We start from the raw sequence: 24,315 nt of genomic DNA, 5'->3' as shown, positions 1-24,315 counted from the left end.
GACGTATGTATATGTACGTACAGATGTCACTAAACAAATCCCTTCTGAATCCATTTTTAAATCCAATTTTTAATCAATTTTGGAAACAAAAACAGTCCTGTATCCTGTCCGTACGGACAGATGTCATTTGACCTCCCCACTACGTGCTGTTGTTGTGTAAATGGTAGCACATCTGGCTGGCAATCGCCAGATCTAGAGTTCGAAACTCCGCTATGGAACTGCTGATTTTTCGTGTCTCCTGCTTCGAAGCGCTGTCTTGCTTCAACTAGGTTAATTAATCGAGAGTGATGTTGAAGAAATTTATTTTTGTTTCTTATTTTTTTTCAGAGTTGGCAGTCGTTAAAATTCAGTTGTGCATTCTTAAGAATTTGGGTCCCAGTTTTCCATTTACTAGATATATACATGATAATCACGTCCAGAGCGAAAGGGGAAATACTGTAATTTTTTATATTTTCCACAAATGAAAAGCGGATAGGGAGGAGCACGAAAGCTATTGGACTAAATCCAAGGGGAAGGGGGGAGTTATTGTTCATATTTTAGATTGGCCCCTCTGTAGTAAATGTTTTCATAGTTTCTCGGAGCCAAGAAACACGAGAAATCAACTGTGCCGTTAACTTCGAACCATGGATCCTGTATGTGTCAGCTCGACGCGCTATCCATTTACACCACGACTGCACACGATGGGGATATGGTAATCCTTTATTGCATTAATCTGAATTAAATTCAAAGATACTTTAATGTGCTGGAAAGAAGGGTTTCACATGCACACGGAAGATGTTAGAAACCTAGTAGCACCTACTATAGCCTGTTGCTTTAAAAAAAGGAACTTCATGGTCTTAGCGACTCTTGCCGCATATGTGACCGTAACATGTCCCGTCATTACCAAAGACGCTGACATTACTGAGACATTACTGAGAAGCTTTCGAAATTCATTCCGTGTAACATGGAGTTTCATTGTTTAGCAGGCTAGATAAACACGTCAAGGTGTAGTTAATTTCTGAAAGATTTTTTTTATATACTGCGTTAAGCAAGATTTGTGGAGCGTTAAGGCAGTCATGGATTAAGACTGGGTTTTGTGGTTCGTGCTGAGTCAGCGATACTCTGTCAACGAGTATGATAAAAAATATGAAGACAATTTTAATAACTGCTTAGTACAAGTCATTCCCTTCTTCTCAGTGGTAATGTTTTCTTTCACAAAAGAGGCCCGAATAAAAAGATTCGATTTTATTCTGCTTCAAAAATCCTTGATCTCGGTAACATGCAGCACGTTTATCACAAACTCGTGTGCTGGTCATTAAACGTATAAAAATATTCATCATGAGTGGGTGACGTCTTTACGTATAAAATAACATGTCTTTGTAACGTCTCGTGTAACGAACGCAAAACGGTCTCCAGATCTGTCTCCATAATCAGTATAGTGATTAGCTTTACTGATTGCCGTATTATTGGGCCGGACTTCAAATTCCCAAGAAGATCGTATTAATTCGTCATTAATGGGTTGTGAAAGTACAAAAATACTAAAAGTTTGCTTTCCTGAGAAAGCAAACTTTCTTTTAGTTTTTTCCTGTGAAAGTTTGCTTTGCTTACAATTTTTTAGTCCAAATGGGCTTTGTCCCTGAGGGACTATTGTTTTCGTTTCGCGATTTTGCGTTAAATCACTCTGAATGTCCGTTTCACTTTTCAAACTGTTGCGACCAAATAATAACGCTCTGTATTAGATTTGAAGACATTAAATAATGAAGAATCTGCATAAATGTATTTTTGTTTCTCATATTGTGATAAAACGACGATGTCTGGAGCCATCGAAATTTGAATGACGTAATCCTGCCGCGAATATGGGCATCTGGTAGCCCAAATTTGAAATCTGGAATTTGTTTTATGATCGATTCATATTTTGCAAAACAACGAATTTTTGATTAACAAACTCAAGTATTTCAAAGAGAGCAATGGCAACGTTGTACGAAAAAAAAAAAACATTTTTATCTCCGGCGCGTGAGACTGTGTATCGGAAATTCTAAAGATATGCTTAATTTAAAATTATTTTATGATATTGCTGTTGAACTGAGTATTATGGTTTAAATACGAAGAATATAATATTTATTAAATAAAGGTAACACACAAAATGTTAAAAAATGCCCCTTTGGAAGTAATTTAAGATCTGAAACCTTTCAGATTTTCTTTTTTATTCCTAAAGACATATTATATTATTTCAGACATGCAAAAACTAATCGATATTGCACAACGGTTGTTTTTAAGTTAATTTAAAAACCTATAAACTTTAAAGGGATAAATAACTTTAAAACCAAAGACTTTAAACCAAAGATAATAAACTTTAAAACCAAAGACTGAAAATAAAGTTCATCAAAGTTTGCCTGGGTATTTTTAAGTTTATATCATCAATTTATCCAGAAAAATATATAATGCTCATAACGCTTAATTCAGAAAGGACTTATGCTTTCGCGTTAAATACGCCATCAAATGTAGTATCATTTTATCCCCGCCTTGGAAAGAAACTAACCAACATTTTTTGGTGAGAAAACAATTTGAGGAATTTGTTTCAGCTTCTAAATCTACACAAGTCTCTGTTTTTTTGTCTTGTTTTATTTGCAAAGTTATAACTCGAAGATAAATGAAGCATTTCGCGACGTGTTAATAAGGCGTTTTGGAACTCATGCTTTATGTGAAATAAGACATCTCTTGGCCTAAAGCCAAAAGTTATTTTGATTTTCAATCTCCATTCAAAATTATACATGACCATTCTTTCTGTTCAAAAATATACATAAAAAATTTCTTACTGCCAGCTCTGAGCTCAGAAATGTTCTTCACTTTTTCTTTAGAGATAAGTGTTTAAGAAATTATTTTTAAGCTAAAGATGGGTGAATATCTTACAGTTCTTTAAATAATTATTTAACTAAATTTTATCTGTAAACTTGGAAATATTTCTTTATCATGGATAACATATTCTACATTTTGTTGAGAGTACCGTAAACAGAAGAAGAATTATATTAAGTTCTCTTACTTCCAAGTGCAGAATTGCGTGGCCAAATCTTCTAGCTCAACTGGAAGTTGGAGATTTGCAAATATATCGTAAAATTCTGCCCTGAAACCTTACTTGTCTTAATCCGGTATCAGACAAGCTGGCTTTCTCAGTATCTAACTACAGGTAATAATTTCGTGCTTATACTAATCGCCATCTGCGCTGCGTATTCGGAAGAATCTAATTCAGAACCAGGTTACACTCCCACATCCGAGGTTTTCTGAGTACAGATCACAACGAAAACAACAAATGACCACGCAAGCCAGTTGTAAACATGAGCAAACTGTATAATCTTATTGATTGTAAATCAAAAAATTAAGTCCCTTCACGTGAAAATGGATTTATTTAGTATTTTTTCTCAGCAATGAATTTTGATTTTGTGATTATTAAAAAAAAAAGAAAATCTGAGATTTTTTTTAAGGTATAAGAGGGGTTTGTTAACGGTTTTGTGCTCCCGCTAAGCTCCAGCTTACCAGTCTAATGAATTTTGGACTCTATATTTTGCTAACGCAACTTTATCTATGTTTTTAACTTTATTATTAAACATCCCTTTCTTCGCACGTATGTCCCATTAAATTTAATACTAAAATAACAAAATATTTAAAAACTGCCTGTCTTTAGAATTCTCGAAACAGTGTGAAGAGTTGCCATACGCTTTTCATATTCGTTGCATTATTTCTCAAAAAATAATACATAGCGATAACATTAAGCCATTTACGTTGCCACACATTTTGTTACATTTGCTATATTATATTTTTAAAAACAATACATGACGATAACATTTGATGGCAGCGTCCTTTTATTAGAAAAGTGAGACGGCCACAAAAATAAGGATAGAGCCTAATAGCATATATGTTGCTGAAAAAGCATAACTTAAGAAAAAGGTATTTTACTTCGCTTTTAATTTTCCTATTATACTTTGCTTTCAATTTATCTATATTAAAATACATTTCAATGATTTTAATTCTGAACTGAAGAAAAACGTAACTTTTCTAAATTTAATTTGTAAACTATTGCTATAATTATTTTTACTGCTCTCTAGAATATCCATCTAGTGCATCGTAAGGTTTTTTGTGAATACTCTCATATTTTGAATTAAATTTCTTGCAAAACGCATATTTTAGTTCCGAAAGATGATCATAGTTATTATTAAGAAAACATTCAACGGACATTAATTCGAAAGCAAGGTCAAGCGATAGGAAATAGTATAAGAAATCGCTTTGGGCAATAGATTGTATTTTTTAATCTCATATACCATTCCATAGTAATAGACTTCCTTAGTGATTTGTACGTATATATAAGTCACATGCAGGTACGTTAAGTGCACGCATGAAAGTTAGATATAATTTCCTAGTTTAAATTTGTAATATTATTTGAAACTGTAACGATAAAAATTTGGCAGGGGTCAAGACATCAAAATATTTTCATCCCTTGATTCTGAAAAACATTTTAAGAGGATTTGAGTGCAAGTTGTTACATCTCTTCACGAAACTTCTTTGCATCAGCAAAATGTTATTTATTCGCATAACTTAAGAAATATCTGCAGTTTATAGAAGATTTAAATCAGAATGCTGTGGAAATGAAACTTTCTGGGATTACGAAATTCTGTATTAGTTTTCTTAAACAGAAAAAAAACATTAAAATTTTTTCAGTCAGCAATGTGAGTTTATTGATTTCTTTTTTTTTTCTTCCCACCGTTTCCAAACTAATCGTAAGCAAAATAAGTTCTATAGAATCTTTGATTTCAGTGATTTGGAATTAATTGCATCATATATCAATGGAAGTGACTTTCGAGGGGAAAAAAATTTAATTTTTTAGCCCAAAAGGTATGTTAGTCCCAAGTGGGGGATATTAGTCTCGAAACGGCATTTTGCGCCAAATCATTGAATGCTTTGTATGTCTTTTCAAATTGTTGTTACCAAATATTACTGCCCTGTATTGTATTTAAAGAAATTAAATAATGAAGAATCTGCATAAATGTACGTATGTTTCTCGATTGAAAAAAACAACGGTACCTAGAGCCCTCCGATTTTGAATAACGCAACCACCACCCGAAGCCTCTTAACTCTAGTAACTTCTTAACTCTCTGGTGGGTTAAACTCTTAACTCTACTACTCTGCTGCTGAACTCAAGATACCACTACTAATCCTTATTAAAATGCTTAAATCTAATGCCATTAATTTTTCACCAGTTATAAAGTGGAATTCAAAAGTTATCATGTTTAAATACTGGTATCTCCATTTTAGTTGTAAGTTTAAAATATCTCTCATTACTTTCACTTAGACTTTGAAAAATATTTCTCTGATATATTTTTTAAAGTATATATATTTGTTAAATGGCAAGGAATGCAAGAACCATCTGTCTAAGGAGTGAGCTGCCGTTATGTAGGACTTTCTAATGGAAACTGGCTCATATTTAGGTCTTTCAGGCTTTCTTATCTTATCTGATCATTATATCCTATCTCGTTCATTTTTTCTTTTGCAGCTGACGATGGTGGTTCGGTAAAACCATCGATACTAGTCCTGTGAAAATTTGAAAATATAAGGCTGATTTTTTCGTGACGTCTGTACATACGTATGTATGCATCTCGGATAACTCAAAAACGAGTAGCCTCAAAACGTTGAAATTTTGTATATAGGACCACTATAACATGTTGATGTGCACCTCTCTTTTTGGTTGTAATCGGCTGGCATCAAATATATGTAGTCATAATAGCAGACCGGCAAGACCGCACGAAGATGTTGATACCAAAGTAAGTTCAGCTACTAATTACCATCTTTATTTTGAAGCACATTAGAATAATTCTTCGTAGACAATATATTTTAAACAATTACAATAATTTCTTATATACACAGATTAACGGGGCGATATCATTTTAGACGGACAAGCTAAACAGCGTGGATCTTGGCGTGGCGGAAGCTAGGAGAAAATGACGCAGTTTATTTGCGAGCGGTATTTATACTAAGTTCATGCAGAAAGTACTCTAAGCTATGATTGGTTAATTTGAGGTTGTTATATAATCATGGAAGGATCTCGAATTAAGGAGAACAGATGAGTTTAGTGGGAGAGCACCAAATCCAAAATAATAATTTTGAGGTCACCAGTTATTTTTAAATAAGCTATCGCATTTTCTTGTATCTTACATCTTACATATATATATATATATCCACTCTGTTACTGGCTCGGTGAGCTAAGTTTTTGTTCTTATATGTTGGTAAATTGTGCACTTTTTTAAGTGATTGTATTATATTGTTCTTATGTTCCGGTTAAGGTTTTCATGCCTTTAGTTAATCTGCATGCAATAGTTGTAGAATTATCAACAATTTAAAAGTTGTTTAAGTCCACAAAGCCTAACGACGCCAATATTTGTGTACATTTGAAACTTAGTAGCATAGTGAATTACCTCAGTGCACCAACTTCAGTGTCTTTTCGCTGGTGCACCAAAAAATCTGTCTTTATATTTAATTTTAATTAATTTAAACACTAATTTTAATTGTAAAAATTTTTTAACGGTTTTTGACTCTAATTTGTCATTTAGACTTTTCTATATTTTACAATTTTTAATGAAAACGTTTTGAATTTTTAAGTAATTTTCCCCTTGCCGATAAGTGAGAACTGAATTGATTGAATGAGAAATATATCTCAACTGAAATTCGGGGAAATGGAGTTTAAATGAAGTGCAGCAAAGAATGTGTGTAATTTAATAAGCCGTACAAGGAAGTCATGTGGTGTCCAAATCAGATCCTTTAAAAAGTTATTTAAAGAAAATATTTTAAGAAAGGGTTAAAAAGTAAGATATTTCTAATGTTTTGCAGTTAACTTGGCACCCCTTCTGGCTGTTCACCTGAGGCAAGTGCCTCACTTACCTCACCCTTGCCCCAGCTCTGGTCATACAATATTTGTATTATTTGCTTGATGATGAAACTGACTGAATTCCTCCAATTTTGGGAAATCCTTTTAAAACATACAAAAACATGAAAAACTATCTGATGAAGTTTACCTATTCTTCCACCGGTCTCATTAGTCTTTATTTTTTCTTTTTTACTTCAATGTATCATTGATAATCAATACGTAGCCACAGTTGTTTCTTCTTTACACGCTTTTGTTATCTCAGTAACCTATTTTTAGCACTCTAAAGTATTGTTTTATTGATTAGAGATTAGACAGTTAAGAACCCTTTCATGAAGGAGCTTTTTATTACAGCAAAGAAAACAAATGTTATAGTTTTTTCTTTTACCATTTACATGTCAGTAACATACTTTATTTTTTAAATTGCCTGTTTCGCTCATTTTGAAAAAGCTATTTAATAAAAAAGTGTCATCTATCCTTTTCAATGAGTTAGTTTGACTAAAAATGGAATGGTTACATGTAATAGCCATCCATTTTATTACTACTTTAGGATCATTATAGTAATCTTAATCAGTTTTAAATATTTTCCTAATCTTAGATCTGAATGATGATTCACCATTCTCGATTGTTTTCTTTCTGCGTTGATCTTGCCATACATGTAACTCTCTTTCTTCCGAAGTCTTCCGTGCCATAGACGTAAATGCTCTCACATGCTTTTGCTGTACAGAAGTTGTCTCTCCATAGAAGTTTCAATTGCCTCAGACAGATGTAACTCTCAACAAGGGTAAGCTTTGCTGTAGACGAACCTTTGATTGTTCAGGATTTACCTAGGAGTGGACAGCGTGTTGGCTGCTGCGTTTTTCCTGACTAATACAGCCTTTTCCTTCGGTCATATTTCGAAGGGAATGTACTGATATCTATAAACATTTCCAAATTGTTATTAATCACAATCCTCAATTTTGTGTTCGTTTCACATTTGTGTTGAATCAGCGTTTAAATAAAAGGATGCTGCACTCAAATTTTATCGCTAGGTATTATTTTTGAAGAAATAATAAAACAAATGGTAATTAATGTAAAAATAAAATGTGAAGAGCGACATTTAACATTATGCTCGGAGTTCGAAAGTTGTGCTGCTTTTAAACACTTTTTGATTTAATATAAATGTCCTGATTGTGGATCCCGTAGAGTGGTTTATCGAAATGTTAAGCATAGAGTGTCACTCTTCTTGTTTTGAAGATAATTTGTGCCAAACTTCGTCATGATCGGAATAAATTTGTAGATTTATATGAATTACGAACAAGTGAACAGGCATGTTCCTTTCTGTATACAGGCAGATAGCTATGTGACTATTAGATACAAAATATCCACAAACGGAGATTGGCAAGCAATGTCTACTAGATTCAAAATTGAAATTACTCCATAATTATTTCAACGGTATGCCACTAGGTGTAACTAGAGGAGTTTAGCCGGATGGTAGTTCCAGATTAATTGAGTAATTACATTTTAGGTAACCACTTGATTAACTGAAATTGTGTAATTCCAGATGAAGGGCTTGAATTGAGTTATGTTTTGAGCTTGAAATCAGTTATGTTATTTAAAAATTATTTTGATCTGCGAAATTTAAATTTGTGAAAATTATTTTGTAAATTTAAATGTAACTTGCGGTTTTAAGTTTTTATCATCGCCGGGACTCGATGCCTGGCCCTCTCATTACTTCGAGTATGTTTCCAATTACAACATGAGGGCATACGGAAAAGAAGAAGAAAATACCTTTCAGTTTCCATCTTTCTTACCTGGAAGTTGACTGTCTGCTGAATTGAAAAATGGAAACAAATCAGCTAAAAGAACATTCTGAAATAACACCTCAATGTATGCACCATTAAAGTTGCGAAACTTTGAAAGAATTATTTTAATAATTAAAAGTGTGAAAATCGTAAGATTAAGGGAAGTTATAATTTAATATCCTGCAGATAATCCAATTTAATACCTGAACCAAGAAGTTCAAGTTATAGGACATAAATCATACTGTTGATGAAGATGTGCTGAAAGTAGAAGTACCATGCAATAGAAAAAAATTCTTATTAATTAATTAAGATATTCTTCCATCATATATCAACGTCACTCTGAGACTTCTTATTAGTTTGATAAGAAAGAGGCTTACTTATTCAAAGGAAAGTCGTACATAATTTCACTATATAGCCTACGCATAAATCTTGTAATAAAATTGTTTCACAAGTAAAGTGGCGCTGCTTTTTGTTTTGCGAAAACAGCAGTAAATCCATGAAATAAAATCAAAGAATATCTCGGAATGCTTTTCTTCGAGAATAAAAGTACTTTAGTGAGAAATAATATATGAATATTTACGTAAATTGCATTTTAAGTTTTAAAGGAAACAATTTTATAGAAATTACGAAATCTAACTTTTATAGGGTCTGCCGGTCTCTATATATTTATATGTAAAAAATTTAATACTCATAAAACGCAAAATGTTGGACTTGGACATATGTGAATGAAATCGCTTTTCTGAAGAAGTTTATACCATCAAACCTTTCAACAACACTTTTAGTCAGCAATATTTTAGGTGTCTTGTTGCGGCATAGATACTATGCTCTTACAAATATCCAAATATTCGCGATTTGATTCCGGGCCTTAGGGATACGGCAGCCAGCATGGCTAACCACTGTGCCGATCAGAGTCAGTACGCAGAAAGGGTTGTATTCTTTCAAGGTCAAACCTTTTCCTTTCCGACACTCGAGACAGTGATGTATCATATCTGTTCGCTCAGACTTACGAGTCAAGGACACGTTGGTTGATATTGGTCGAACAAACCTTGTAGTATAGTAACTAACCCAACCTGTGAACTAAATCACATTTTGGGGACTTATACAAAATATTAGTCAAATGCCACCCGAAGATGGTCGTACACTTCTGCTAAGCCCAGATCCCCGGAGAAATCAACAATTTTAGGCTCCCTCCTAGCCCACCGCTAAACACTGGCCAGCCAAGACCACGTCCCGGTGGACAGAGAGCACGACGGTGGGGTGGGCATGATGACTTGGAGCTTTGATTGCCAGTATTACGCACACAACCCCTCCTTTCAAGCTTTACACAGAATACCGAGGACAGCGGGGATTGGGCGCTCGATGGCTCAGGCACTATTCGACTACTGATACCCTAATTACCGCGGGCTTAGGTCACCCGAACCGTGAAAAGTGGAGATGAGCCTCCCCCCGGATCTACGGGAACCGCCAAGTTCATAAATTTTACACTCCCGTAGCCTAGACGGCCTAGTTTCTGATCATAGCCAGTACTGCACAGAGCGCTCTGCGTCGACAGCCGGGGATGTAGTATATATAGTAAAGTAATCTTGTACCAATCAAGGGTTATCTGCTAGTAAAGATAAGACCCTATCTTTTTAGTACTGTGAACATGTCTTATATTAGAAAAGGCGAAGTGAAAAAAATATGGGGCGTGGACGCACACACTTGATCAAGGTCGAAGGGATTATCCTTTTCTCTCTTTTATTCCGCAATGGGAAAGAAGGGCAATCTGCATGCATTTTTTTATCGCATGCGGAGGGAGAAAGTTAATTATCGTGAGTCGTGAGCACGGGTTTTATCCTAATTTATTATCACAGTTTAATTAAAGCAAAGGTGAATTTCCTGCTCCAAAGTGTAGATTTAATTCAAAATACTTTAATGTGCATTTTGTGAACATTAATGTTTAACTATATTTTTACACGAAGTATTTTGTACAGTGAAGGCTTTGATTAATTTCATGTAGTGAATTATTATTGTTAACTTTTCGGCCGTTTGTTGCTCAAAGTTTGAGCTATATTGTAAAATAAAATAATAAAATAATCGATCCATCTTCGTTTAAATTTTGTTTTGTTTATTACAAATATTATTTATTTGTTATTTTGTATCGTTTAATCTTATTGTAAAGTCTTAAAATATGTTATACTGTTTTAAAGTTGGATTTATTCTCTGCTTTTTAATTCTCCCATTGTCATTCCTATGCAATTCAAACTGGAGCGAGTTTTATACGTTCGCTTACTCGATTCCTTGGATAATTGGGAGGAAGTTTACTAAAAGTTAAAAGAAATATTTTGTTGAATTTGAATGGAAAACAAAAGTTAAAACTGGAATATCAAATGCACATAATGTATACCCAAAAATGACAAACGAAGTATTTGAATTTTTGTTTTCCCATTATTTATATTTAACATCAACATCAACATCAACATTCTAACATTATAACATCAAAGGACAATAAATAATCATCTTCGCTTTTATATTGTGTAAACATATTCACGTTCAATAGCGTTCTTAAATTTCCATTAAATATTTAAACCAAATATTTAAATTTGCGAGGAAGCTGAATGATGAAAGCTTAGATTAAATGTTGGCTCATAATAAAAGACGAAAATGTCAGGCAAATTAAAATTCAGCAGATTAAAACTATTGTTCCAATATTTTTCTTGTAGAAACTAATGCTCTCGATTTAGCTTAAAATATAACACTATTCTGATTAGGAAAGCTCCATACGTTGCTCCTGTAAGCTATTGCAGTTTTACTTCTTCTTAATTAACTTGCTATTCAACGCATATCTATGTATCCTGAATTTTTAAGCAATTTTTCGCGCCTTAGGAAATTTAGTTATTAAATGGAAGAAGCTGTAGTTTTGCTGCAGAATCAAATTAAATATTAATATTTGGTTTTAAAGAAGTAGAACTAAATAATCAATGCTCTAACATAAAACTTAATTACCGATAACTCATCTATAAGATAAAATAGATTTTGCTAATGGTTAGAGATGCTTAAACGTCATCAAAGTAACATATTTATCACTTTTTTTTTGGAGTAACACAAATTAAAACTATAATATTTTGACTCATACGCAATCTCACTAGCTGGAAAACGGACGATTATTCTGTTTCTAGATAGCAGCATATTTTGTTTGAGATATCTTTCATTTATTATAATATCCGGAAGTTACGCCAGAAATGTAACTGAAATAGCATTTGCATAAGTCGTGGTCTATAGGCATGCCAAGATGTCCCTCATTTACGATCGTAACACATGTCGTCATCATCGCAGATTATTTATTGCCACAGCTTGGGACAGTTCTATCCCGTTCTAGTCGCCAGTTGACGAAATTCAAAATGCGGTTTTCATGTCTCGAAAGCGCGATTTAGGATATCTATAGAATCATTCTAACGTAGGTATTTTGACACAAAATCGGACTTTTTCTGAAATTACATGCCCATTGTTTTCTATACTTCGATTCTACGACTCAAATTATGCCTAAATATTAAATTTTGTAAAATTTAGTGCGAAAGTAACGGAGAAATTCAAAATTTTATCTTGGCGTATATTTTTTTTCAGTTTTTGCCAAGAATAATTTACTTCTCGAACTTCTTAATTTTTATAGCAGCCTATTTTTTTTTTCTTTTCTCTTTTTCATTTTAGACGAGCGTAAAAATATCAGCGTTCATACTTTCAAATAATTTTAACAAAGTGCGTATTATCGTTTGGCGTTATTATCGCTCAAAAAAAAGATGCCAAATTTCAAAACGCTTCAATATGCAAATTCATGTATATCTTAGAACATTTCGAATAAAAATTTTTTGCGTAGAATACATATACTTTAAGATGATTTTAAAAATTTTACAGGTTATAATACAAAATTGTTTTCGAAAAATTAAAAAATACAAATTATAAAAATAAATCATAAAAAATGTGCGAATTATATTTGGATTAAGCCTAAATTTCGAATTCTGGAAGAAGGAATCAAGTAAGTTTAATAAAAAAGGGGATATTAATAAATATATATCAAATTCAATTAATATTGAAAACAATTAGGGGATTTGATCATTTGCCGCAACTGTCATTACCATGGTCTCAGGAAAATGGCCTTGAAATGCCTATTCTGAAAATACTTGTTTAACAGAAAAGTATGCAGTAAAGAATGCAAACTTTCAAACACATGTATACAAAGTGGTATTAATAATAGCAGATGAAATCTCTACATAAAATGGAGTTATCTCAATGCCACTGCCTTCATAAAATGTAAAAAACCTATTCTGACGACTCAGTTTGTGATTTTAAAGCCTGAGAAAAAGAAGAAATAAAAAAAATCAAACTTCTTCCTTCGCTTTATCTGTAGCTTAAACTAAAACAGCGATCGTCCTGTCTACAAAAATGGAACAATAATTACATTGTCTGTAGTTTTTTAATAGCGTCATAAAGTTTTGAGCACTTATCTTAAATGATTAAGCCTTGATGCGTATTATTCCTTCAAAGAGAGTTTTAATATACAGGCAGAGTAATGTTTTATTTATTACTATTTTAAGAATTATTTGATAATTCCAAATGCAAATTAATTACAAGTATAAATATAAAAAATAATGAAAGAAAATACGGACACTCAGAAGTTCGAGTTCGCTTAAGTCCAGGTATTACAGTATTACAGTTGTAATTGTAGGTCATAAAAATGTTGATATCAGTAACAATCAAAGGCCACTTATTATTGTTATTATCACTAATAATCTTAGTTTATAAAAGTTGTTGATATTATCAGTAGCAGTCATAAAAATGTATATGTTATAAGTTTTATGAAATAAATGTAAAATTGCTAAGAATATGTCCATTATTAAAGCAATAAGATAAATGTGTAGGGTAATAAGAACTCTATAAGTACATATTTTGCAATTAAATTTCTCATTTTCTTAGGCATATTTTGACTCATAAATTAAAGATCTTACGTAATAGCAAATTACTACGTTCTCCGATCCGACTACTTGTCAAGGCAAATGAATAATAAATGAGAAATAATATACTTTGCAGAAAGACTGCACCTGTCTGGCCTCCTGGTCGATAAATGCCTACTAAAGCTCCTAACTTAACATAATGGTCGAAGGAAGAAAACTAAGTTTCCATATTCTTAATATTAAAACACATTCTATAGTAAAATAGAATTTACGTTAAATAGTACAGTTATTTTTATGACATTTCTAATGTAATGATTTAAGTGAAATAATATTCAGTTTTTAATATTACTCTCATTTCTTTTTCAGGTGAGCTTTGTTGAATTCTGTGTTGCGTAATATTTTAGATGTGCACATGTAAGTAAATTTTATAAATAATATTTTTTATTTCTTTGTATTAAAACTGTTGAAAATAAAATTAAAGGGAAGAATATAATTAATAACTAGAAAATTTTATGAGCGTCTTCTGCTAGTACTTTTAAATCTCTAGCTATCGTGTTTAGACTTCTGGGCTGTCATTTCAGGGGCAAAACTGGCGTTATGGACATTAATAACATTGTTGTTGCGGTTACGGAATCTAATATGTGAGTATTCTGATAGAAAGTTAAGACAAACTAGCAATGTGTAAACTTAAGTGAGGCAGAACCGCCATAAATGAAATAATATGTCATGTAGTAATATAAAAAAATCTATGAAAGCGAAAAAACACCACCGTTAACTTTGTCATTTATGATAACAAAGTAATCGTCGGCAAAAAGATGTGCCTAAACAAAGGGTTACTTCTTTTATTAAATTCCTACTATTAGCTCACACTCTCCCTATATCTTGTTCAAATTTCAATCGTTAATAAAATACTTTTTATTCATCCAGTTAAGTTCCACTACATTTTTTTTTAAACTTGTAGTGGATGACACTTGATGGCGAAGTAGTGGATGATACAATTTTTTTCACACAGTAAAGTTCTTTTAATTTCTAATTTTTTGTGTGTGTGTTTTAAAAATTTTTCTTTGTTGTCCTAAGTAGAAATTGACTTAATTTTTTTATTTAATTAATTATTAATTAATTAATTTTCAATCGTTAATAAAACACATTTTATTCATCCATTCAAATTCAAATAATTTTTTTAAACTTGTAGTGGATAACACTTGACTTTAATACTGTTTTTTTCACGTATTAAATATTTTTTAAATTTTGAATTAAATTTTTTTGTATTTTTAAATTATTTTTTTTTTATCTTTAAAATTTTTCTTTGTTGACCTAAATAGGAATCTAATTTATTTTCTTTATATTCTCGTTTGAATGTTCTGACACATCAGTATCAAACAGTGTGTAGTACGACATCTTAGATCAAAAGGGATTGAGAGGGGATCAAAGGGATCAAAAGGAAACAAGATCAAAAGGGATGAAGACAGATTCATGATAAAGTGCAATATTACAAGTCCATCTCTCAAAGGTTTTGAGTCTCAAATTATACCTTTTCACATTTCGCTGATCAACAGTGTATTCCTATAGCCTATTTTTAAAAATCACATTAGAGTTTTAAAGAGTCCTTTTTCATGTTTTACTATTATCGAAAACCTGAGAAAAGACTATAGGTTTTTAAACAGTTTATTACTGTCTAGTAATCATTGCATGCACTTTATGCTCGTAAAAAGTAGCGTTATGTTTTTCTAGTGGGAAACATTTCGCATGAGTCATGCCTGCTAATTTAGTTGAACACTTTATTTCGTTATCTAATAAGAGTCTTTCTTTCATATTGCTTCCTTGTGTGTCATGTTCTAAAAATACTGCGTATTAATACTTCCAATACTGAACGTTTCTAATGTGACTTGTCCTAAAAGAATTTCAAAACTTAGACTTCAACTACATTGAGTATTAAATATTTTTATAGTATTTTAATGCTCTGGCGCTTTATTTAATAGCCATTAGCCTTGCTCCACTACAAGGACCAAACGTGGTGGCCATTTTATTATGGAACACCTAATAGGTAGCCATCGTTGCCTCCTATGAGGGGATGGACAGTTACAACTATGCTTTTTGTAGGATTCAAACCCGGGTCCTTCGCTAAAGCATATACGGTCATAACCACTATACTAACTGGAAGGGCTCGAGTATTAAATTTATATTATCCTTTGCTAGAAAATACATAATCGTGAGATTATTTTCCAGTATCAGATATACTTGATGTTCTAAATAATAGCGTATTTACTCGAAAATAAGAATCCCTGGAATATAAGACCTTCGTTTTATTTTACGATAGATCTTAAGATAATAGATGAACATTCTTTTCTCTGTTTGTTATCCCTTCGAGGGTAACAAGAGAGGGTGTATGCTTTCTTCATGAATTTCCTTAAAATAACAGCACCGATAGTTAGGAGCCAAGACCTGTTTTAGTAATACTTTGCTATCTATTTGTGTTCAGGGCTACCAGTGACCAATATAGTGTCCTGTAATCCATTTCTGCGGTTGACGTTATCCAGTTACTCGATCGTGGATAATTCCAGCAATTTGAAGTCATACAGTGAATAGCTTGAATAAAAAAACTGATTTTGCATTCATACACACTTAAAAATGTATCTCTTGAAGTCTCAGATTCTTGACATGAGCTAGACTCCCTACACCTTAATAAAGTGACAGCTTATACTAATAATTATAATATACAATTGACGTCTTATAATTCTCGGAGCCGTATTCAGTAGTGTTGCCAGATATTTTGGTAGCTCCGGAGAAAATCAGTTCTGGAGCTTGAAAAATGCTTTTTTTTCCAGAAACAACTACATAGTCAAAAAATATTGAAAAATCACCAAAAATTACCAACGGGGTCAGTGTCGCCATTCATTTACTTAATTTTAAAAATTAATTCGTAGATATCTTTATCGTAGATATCTCTCATCATATTCGTAGATATCTCTCATCTCTCACGTAGCCGTTATTTAATGCTAGGGCTCTGACTGATTCGTAAAACACGCAGTGGCGTAACTAGAACTCTTGGGCCCCTATGCAAAACATTTTCCTGGTCCCCTTTCCCAATAAATTTAATGCGCTTTAAAAAAAATCAAGGATTCCAGGGGGCAATGTTTTCATGATGATTTTTATCACATGTGGATTAATTGTTAAAAAATAAAAGCATATTCTTAGGGAACCAGATGAAAGGTACGTAACATGAAGAAAGAATAAAAAGGAAAATAATTTCCCTTGACCAACTGGTGAAATAAAAATTTGCTTTAGTCTGGGTATTTGACGTCAGATGATTTTAATTCAGTTACTTTAGAATTTTTGTGTGAGTGCGAGAGACAGATTTTTCTCTCCTTTCACTGAGATGCATACTGATAATAAATGAATAAGTCTATATAAAAAAAGGAACATGTCGACGTATAGCATTAAGAAAAGGAAGAAAGCCTAGATTTGCAGAGATTTTTTTATAAAATCCAAGAAGTTTTACATACTAATGTTTTAAAATTTTATATAAAATCTGCGCCTATCTAAGTTTTTTCGTTTAAGTTATCAAACTTATAAATAATTAGTTATATTATAAACTGACAGACAAGATAATTGACAAACGTACAGAAAAGCTATTACATCAGTGTATACTCTGTGATTTACTCAGCTTACGAACATGATTTATGCAATAATATACAAGAAATAAATAAAAACTTTTATAATGTAAATGATACATTTGTTAAATATAAAACATATTTATCATAAACTTCAAAAAGAAAACTATTTGAACATACAATTTTTGTAGAAAATATGTATGGCAAAGTTTTTTTACGTCTTTTTAAAACACCTCTTTAAAAACTCAACTACATGAATACATGATTTTTATAAAAAATATGAATGCTAAAGTTTTTTACTGTTTCCTTTTAATTTTCCTCAGTCCCTACTGCTCTTCTTCTCTAATTTTTTCCTCCCTCAATAAGTGTAGTGATAACATTTGTAGCCAAAATTCATCATAAAGAAAGAAATCCTTCTTTTAAAATTTGCGTCTCCTAACCTTCATTTCCGCAAAATTATTTATCAATAATTGGACGTCCATTTTCTCAGCCATCTCAGCTTCAACGCTCAATAGTGAAAGGTTTGAAAATCGATCTTGTGTCATACTGTTACTTAAATATGTTTTTATTATTTTCAGTATTGAAAATGACCTCTCACTCGTGGCTGTGGTTACAGGTAATCATAAATACAATATAAGTGAATTGCACACTCCCGAATAACTGCTTGTCATGTCATAATATTTTACCATTGCTAATTTAGTTAAATCCTTAACGGATTTCAAATTTTGGATTTCTGTTCTGAAAGTATTTATAAATAATAAAAGTTGTACTTCCAGTGCAAGTCTTCTTTATATGTTTTCTGTATTTTTGAAACATTATTAATAATTTCCATATTTGTTAACAATAACAGTGTTTTAGTTTCTTTATTTCTCTTTTATTTTCCAAATTTAGTTTCTATGCCCCATTTATTTGCAATAAACTCAGCTTCTTTCATAATGTCTTAAAACTTGTTTCTCATATCTTGCATATTAATAGAAATGCTTTTTAGATGTTGATGAACTCCATTTAAGTCGACTGATTTTCGACTGTCGAGCCGATTGATGGGTTGATCGATCCTGCACTATAGCGCAGGATGTGTTTAAAATATTTTGTTTTTAATTTTGGCCTGTTATGATATTTCCTAATGTATGGAAACATAGATTATATTTATATTTCATATTTATCATAAAAATATTTAATTAAATTAATATTAGTAGACATTTGCATTGTTAATGGTGATAATTTTGGATTTTTCAGATAAATGGATTAAAAGTTTAGCTGAATTGAATTTTTAGCTAATTTTAAATTATAAGAATTTAGTTTATGATTAATTTAGATATTACAAATCAATAACTTACCTTTATAATGAAGAATTATATTTGAGATCACTTTGAAATTTAATTTTAAAGAAAAACTTCTGTTTGTTCTCGTCATAGACTAGAGAAATGGCATTAGAATAAGAGCAAGTTTAAGTTCAGTTTACTGTTCTGAGTAATCAGCCAATTTACAAGTATACTTGAGGGTAGCGTTTCACACTTCAATGCGGTGGCTTAAAGAAGAAAGGGACCTGAAATCACCCTTCAATGCAGCTGTTTAACGAAAAAAGGGACCCCGCCTCCACTATAAATTTACAGTGTCTTCCCAAGTTGAGTCACAGTAAAACTTTCATCCAAGACTTTACTGTAAAGATGTCCACTGTCCATTTCCCTTTTAAAAAGCTGAAAGATCTGTTTTTTTCTTTTTCCCTTCAGTCAAATTGTACTATTATTATTGCCATATTCCAATGATACATAATACATCACCTGCAATATCTTTCTACATTTCCCCTGTACTATAAATGCATTTCAGTTAATAATGCATTCAGTATATTTCTTAAATATTTTGACACTAAAAATTATGGATATTTGAATATTTTTAGGAAATTCTTCACAAGTTTACGATGAAATCATAAACAGGTAGAAACAATGTAATACGAAATGGAAATATTAAAATTAAACACAAAATACTTCTGGTATGAGGATTTTAAATACCCACTATAGCAAAATATGACGATTCCCTTCTAAGTTTCAAGGTCCCAGAAATGTTTAATAATTTAGAATTGAGCTTATTGACACTAACGTATATTTGAAGATGAGTACTCACACTCTGTCGCATGGATTCTAAAAGTAGTACACATAAATACTTGTTTAGGAAACCAGTATAAAGTTTCTTCATAATTATTAAAAATAAAATTGTATGAAACAAGTTTTGCGTACTTCGTAGAGAAATGCGCAAAACTTCATTTAAACCCCAGGTGGATCAGAAAGCAAAACTCAGCTAGGAAACGCGGCTATATTTTAGGAGCATTAATATTTCTGATTATTGTTATCTGTTTTATTTGCGTCTTAGAAAGCTATTTATGTCTCAGAAATTAATGACCTCAGATTTCCAGTTTTTACATTGCTTATACATTAAGCAGTATCAATTTTTTATGTTAATCATTAATTTATTAATGACAAAAATATAAAAAATAAATATAATGTATGAGAACATATATTAACGGAAGATATTTATGTCTTCGAAAAGTTACGCAGTGATGCCGAAATGAAAGAGAATAATGTACAAAGGGATTTTATGAGTGAAAATCGTATCTTTACTATTAAAACGTGTTAATTAATTTTTTTAATTTCGAAAAATTATTCAAATATTGCAATAACGGGGGAGCATTCTTTTCTGAAGTATTCCATTCGTTTGTGTAGTGAAAATAGCAATGTAATTCACGTTCTTTCAAATGTTGAAATGCAACTTAAATCTATTAGGGCAACACTGCCATTGATATGTTTAATATTTTCAGTAATTAATTTGTAGAAGTTTACGAAGTAGTATATACTTTTAGTTGTGCGATGCCATTTTTATTATCATTATTATACTATTATTGATGATTTTACGTACTGAATGCTGTGGAAAGAAAATTGAAAGCAAAAGTAAAGTAAATTGTAAAATTTCACTTCAAATAACGATTAGAAAGTACTCCATGAAGGCGTTCTTCTCCTTACGCAAATAGTCATCGACTGCTTTATTACTATATAATAATTCAATTCAATGCCGTTAAAATAACATACAAATTATTGCGCATTACTCAATTCTACGCTTAAATGTTTCACGTTGTTAAAATAAATTATAATTTATTATATTTTTTTCAAAGGAATATTTTGATATGAAGAAAGATTAATATATTACTTTCAAAACAAATTTAATGTCTTCAGAATTATCTTTTAAGATAAGTGTGAATTTTTGGTAGATGGGTAATTTACAGGTTAAGAAACACTACAGCTTTTCTCTTTTCTAAAGAAAATCAAGCAAATCCTCAAACGAGTTCTGTGCTTTCAGATTTAATTCTCGATTAGGGATTTTAAAGAATTCCTAACCTGCATTTTATCTGCAATGTGAGAATATTTTGAAAATTTTGATATGAAAAATTGGATAAATATTTATTTACTCGCTTTTTCAAGTAAAAATATTCATCCATTCCATTTCCTACCCCCATGAGTGAAAAAGTAATGAATTTCGATAAATTTAATGAAACAATTTCCTTAAATTTACGCCGAAAATTAACTGAAATATTTGTTCGCTTAATGTTTGAGCATCTGTGTATTCGTCGCCTGTCGTAAAACTACCCCCCCTTTTTTTCGGACTTTGAATTCATTCAAAGATCCCTAAGCTGAACGGGAAATCTCTCCTTTCCAAATGTGGTGCCATAAATTCTTTGCGTTCCCTGAACTAGAACGGCATTTCAACATGGGGGTGGAGCAAAATCCTTTCATGCCACAACTGCTCAACTAACGTCAATGATTTTGTGTCCTTAAGAAAGAAAAGTATGTATTCTGGAGTTAGCAATTAATACTTACGAATGATTCCCCCCTCCAGCTTATTAGTGTAAAAATTAGAGAAAAAATTCAATCCGCCTTTAACTTTGCCATTTTGTAATGTCAATCGTGCTTCTAAATCCAAAATGTTTCTGTCCCTTACCTTGCCTCTTGGTGCAACTGCACAGGTTGCAAGTACCATCGTTTCTTACATTGTGAGAACTATATATTCAAACATGCAGATTCTTCCTTATTTAATTTCTTTAAAAATAATACAGGGTGAAATTATTTGGTGGCAATAATTTGAAAAGTGATACGCCGTTTACAGCGAACCAACGTAATACATGTTATATTAAATTCTAAGAAACATTCACATTAATAAATTCAATTTCAAATTGAATATTAGGACTGATTTTTGGACTTGCGTTTAATGGAAAAGCTAATAAGAGGTTCAGTATATGAACAAAATTAAACGCTACGGAATGACATATTATGAAAATTACGAACTGCAATTAATATACCAAGATTTCTCTTAACTTGCAAAGTTCATTTCAAAGTACCAGAATCCTGCCTAGTTACTTCTTTGATTTATACTTAGAAAATATGTCTACTGATTATTCAAGCATAATGCGAATTATACAGAAACAAATTAATATATAAAATAAGTACTTCATAATAAATAGTTACAATTAATTTCCACTTCCACCGCTTTTTGATTTAGGATTGCAAAAGGAGAAACCTTTCCTTTAGGGGGAGTCGCCTTTAATAATTTTCAGGTTTGAGACTAAGGAATACAAAGGAACGTTTCCTATTTTCCGCTCAATGCTATCCCTAAACTGGGGTAGGTCATGAAGTTATTATTTCATAGTCAGATGCTGGAATTTTAACTTTTGCAAGCACTTGAATTTAGCTGTTTCAGGTGCTTCCAAGGGCCTCCTATCTGCGTCATACAGAGAATTGCATCACTGCACCATATAGGTAGGGGGGCCCTTAATAACTTAAAAGTAAACGAATTCCATTATCTACATATACTTAAAGATTCTAAAGTTACAAGTAAATTGGAGTGAAATCAAGGCTATTCCTCAACTATATTAATATTAACAATCGTGTAAAAGGGGCTTAACACAAAATCAAAACATATCAAAATTAAATTAAGAATTTATAGTAGTACAAATTCTAAAAATAAAAAGCAATAGGAAAAAAATACAAGATAAAAAATATAAAAATAATAATTAATCTTCTTTTATAGAAATTCTAATTTCGAACTCATCAAGGTAAAATGAATTAAAGCTTCTATATATATGTAATAGAATCCGTCTTAAAGTTTAAACACGTAAATGTAGTTCAACAGGACACTTAAAGGGCCCCCTAAGCCTTCGGGCCCCTATGCGACGGCATTCTTTGCATACCCTTATTTACGCCACTGAATACACGTGGCTTCACCAATGGCTGGGTGGTTGAGACTGCTAAGCGCTGGGAGTTCGAAACAGGTTTGATCTCAAGCAAATAAGCTAGCTGTTTGCATAGTTTGTTTTCATGGTTTTCCTTATACATAAAAACGGCGAGCCAGTTTCCCTTAAGAGAGTCCACAAAGGCATTATGCCTTTTAGGAAGGTAACTGTCATGTGCTTTGCCATTTAAGTAACCTAACCTAACCATCATATAACCCCAAAATATATTCAAGGAGTCACCAAAACGCTCATAACTGGATGCAGCTTAAATCGCCATTTCTTAGCTAGATGTGGCTGTTTAGAATTAGTGACAATTATACAGTTTATATATAATACGTTATTACTTACATAATCAACAGTATAATTATTTTACGCAATATTATAATTAAACTCCTTCCTCTTATCCTGCAATTTCGTTTATCAAAATATTCGTTTATAAAATCCTACCATATTTTAAAAAGAATGCAACAAATAAATAAATTAATTAATTAATAAAAATTAATATTTAGAAAAGGTTCTTATTCGAGTAAATACACTATTAAATTAAATTATTTAAAAGGATCACTTCATAAAAAATTTCATCTCACTGTAATTACGAGAAAGAGCCATTCTATTTTCTTGAAATTTTCCATATATTTAGTTGTAGTCTTATATCTTGAGATATTTTTACGTCACTCGAGATGTAACTGAAATGGAATCCAGCTTAAAAGGAAAACTTCATGAATTAATAAACACGTTACTTCATATACTTTGCAGTAGTTCTTACGGAAAAAAATAAGAATATGTGTAAGGCTATTCAGTTCTTATGAGTACCAATAAAGTAAGAAATGAAAATGACATATCTTCAACTGAGCTGACGTTACTTTCATTTACATTGAATTCATCCCCACTCCAAGTCGCAGTCTTGAGCCTTATTCGAACTTGAGCAATGCCTTTAAAGTTGAACTAAAAATTTAACGTTTCACGCACCATGTAGAGAATTTACGCATTGTATTTGTTCTCACTTATAAAACTACTTTTAAATGCCTAATGTATTATATTGTCATTATGTTATATTTGATTCACAATCTAATTAGTTATCTAGAAATAAATGATTTAGAAAATCAAGTTATCCAAAACATTATTTAATTGCTCAAAAGTAAACTGTTAAAGTAAAAAAAAAAAAGTGATTACTAGTAATCCAAAATACATTATGCAGTTGCCCTTTTGAAATGAAATTAAAATGTATGTAAAATCGGTAACAGACAAGTGATCATTAAATCAAATGCGGTAAATCGTTTTATTTTAAATAGCATATTTTATTACATATCTTAAAATTAATATTATACAAAATTATTTTAGTAAGAGACCAACTTTGTGAAATTCAAAATTTAGGATATTTGACGTCATTTCGAACTTGACTTGTTGGTTAGTACATGTTAGAACAGGCATTTCTCACGCCTTCTTAGCGAGCCTTCGTGGTGCAGTGGTCTGCACACTCAGCGCGTAATTGAGAGGTCTGCGGTTCGATTCCCGCCGAAAGTGTTGCTAATTTTTCAATTCTCCTGCTTCCAAAAATATACCTAATGTCTCTGCACACGAATTAGAATAATTAGAGATTTTCTTCTTTAAATACCTCTAAACTGGATTATCTTACGATTTACTAATGTGTAACATTCTTCAGTTTAGAATTTCTATTCAAATTTGTATGTCGACAGAATATTAACACAACATTATCAGTTACTAATATAGCGGTAAATATGTTATTAATATTCTCATGCACTTTTATTACTCATTTATTTAGTTTTTTACTGAATATCTCAATGTTTGTTACTTATTTATTTTGTTTAAT

At 31.6% G+C, this 24,315-nt stretch overlaps 1 protein-coding gene across 7 annotated transcripts in view; it reads left to right on the top strand.

The window, feature by feature from the left end:
* LOC118197630 (potassium voltage-gated channel protein Shaw-like) overlaps positions 1–24,315 on the top strand; it is an 834,105-nt gene that overhangs the window by 251,621 nt on the left and 558,169 nt on the right. For 5 of the 7 annotated variants that reach the window (XM_085813378.1, XM_085813379.1, XM_085813377.1 and 2 more), the window contains one exon: positions 13,965–14,012. The gene's annotated coding sequence lies outside the window, so the exon portion shown is untranslated. Of the gene's footprint in view, positions 1–13,964; positions 14,013–17,787; positions 17,826–24,315 lie in introns of all 7 variants that reach the window. The other 2 variants (XM_085813380.1, XM_085813382.1) reach the window with 1 other exon arrangement.

This window comes from Stegodyphus dumicola, chromosome 3 (assembly GCF_044657685.1).
Source record: "Stegodyphus dumicola isolate Sdum_Otavi_A_Nest chromosome 3, ASM4465768v1".
NCBI lineage: Eukaryota > Metazoa > Arthropoda > Arachnida > Araneae > Eresidae > Stegodyphus > Stegodyphus dumicola.
This window is presented reverse-complemented; position numbering and strand designations above follow the sequence as displayed.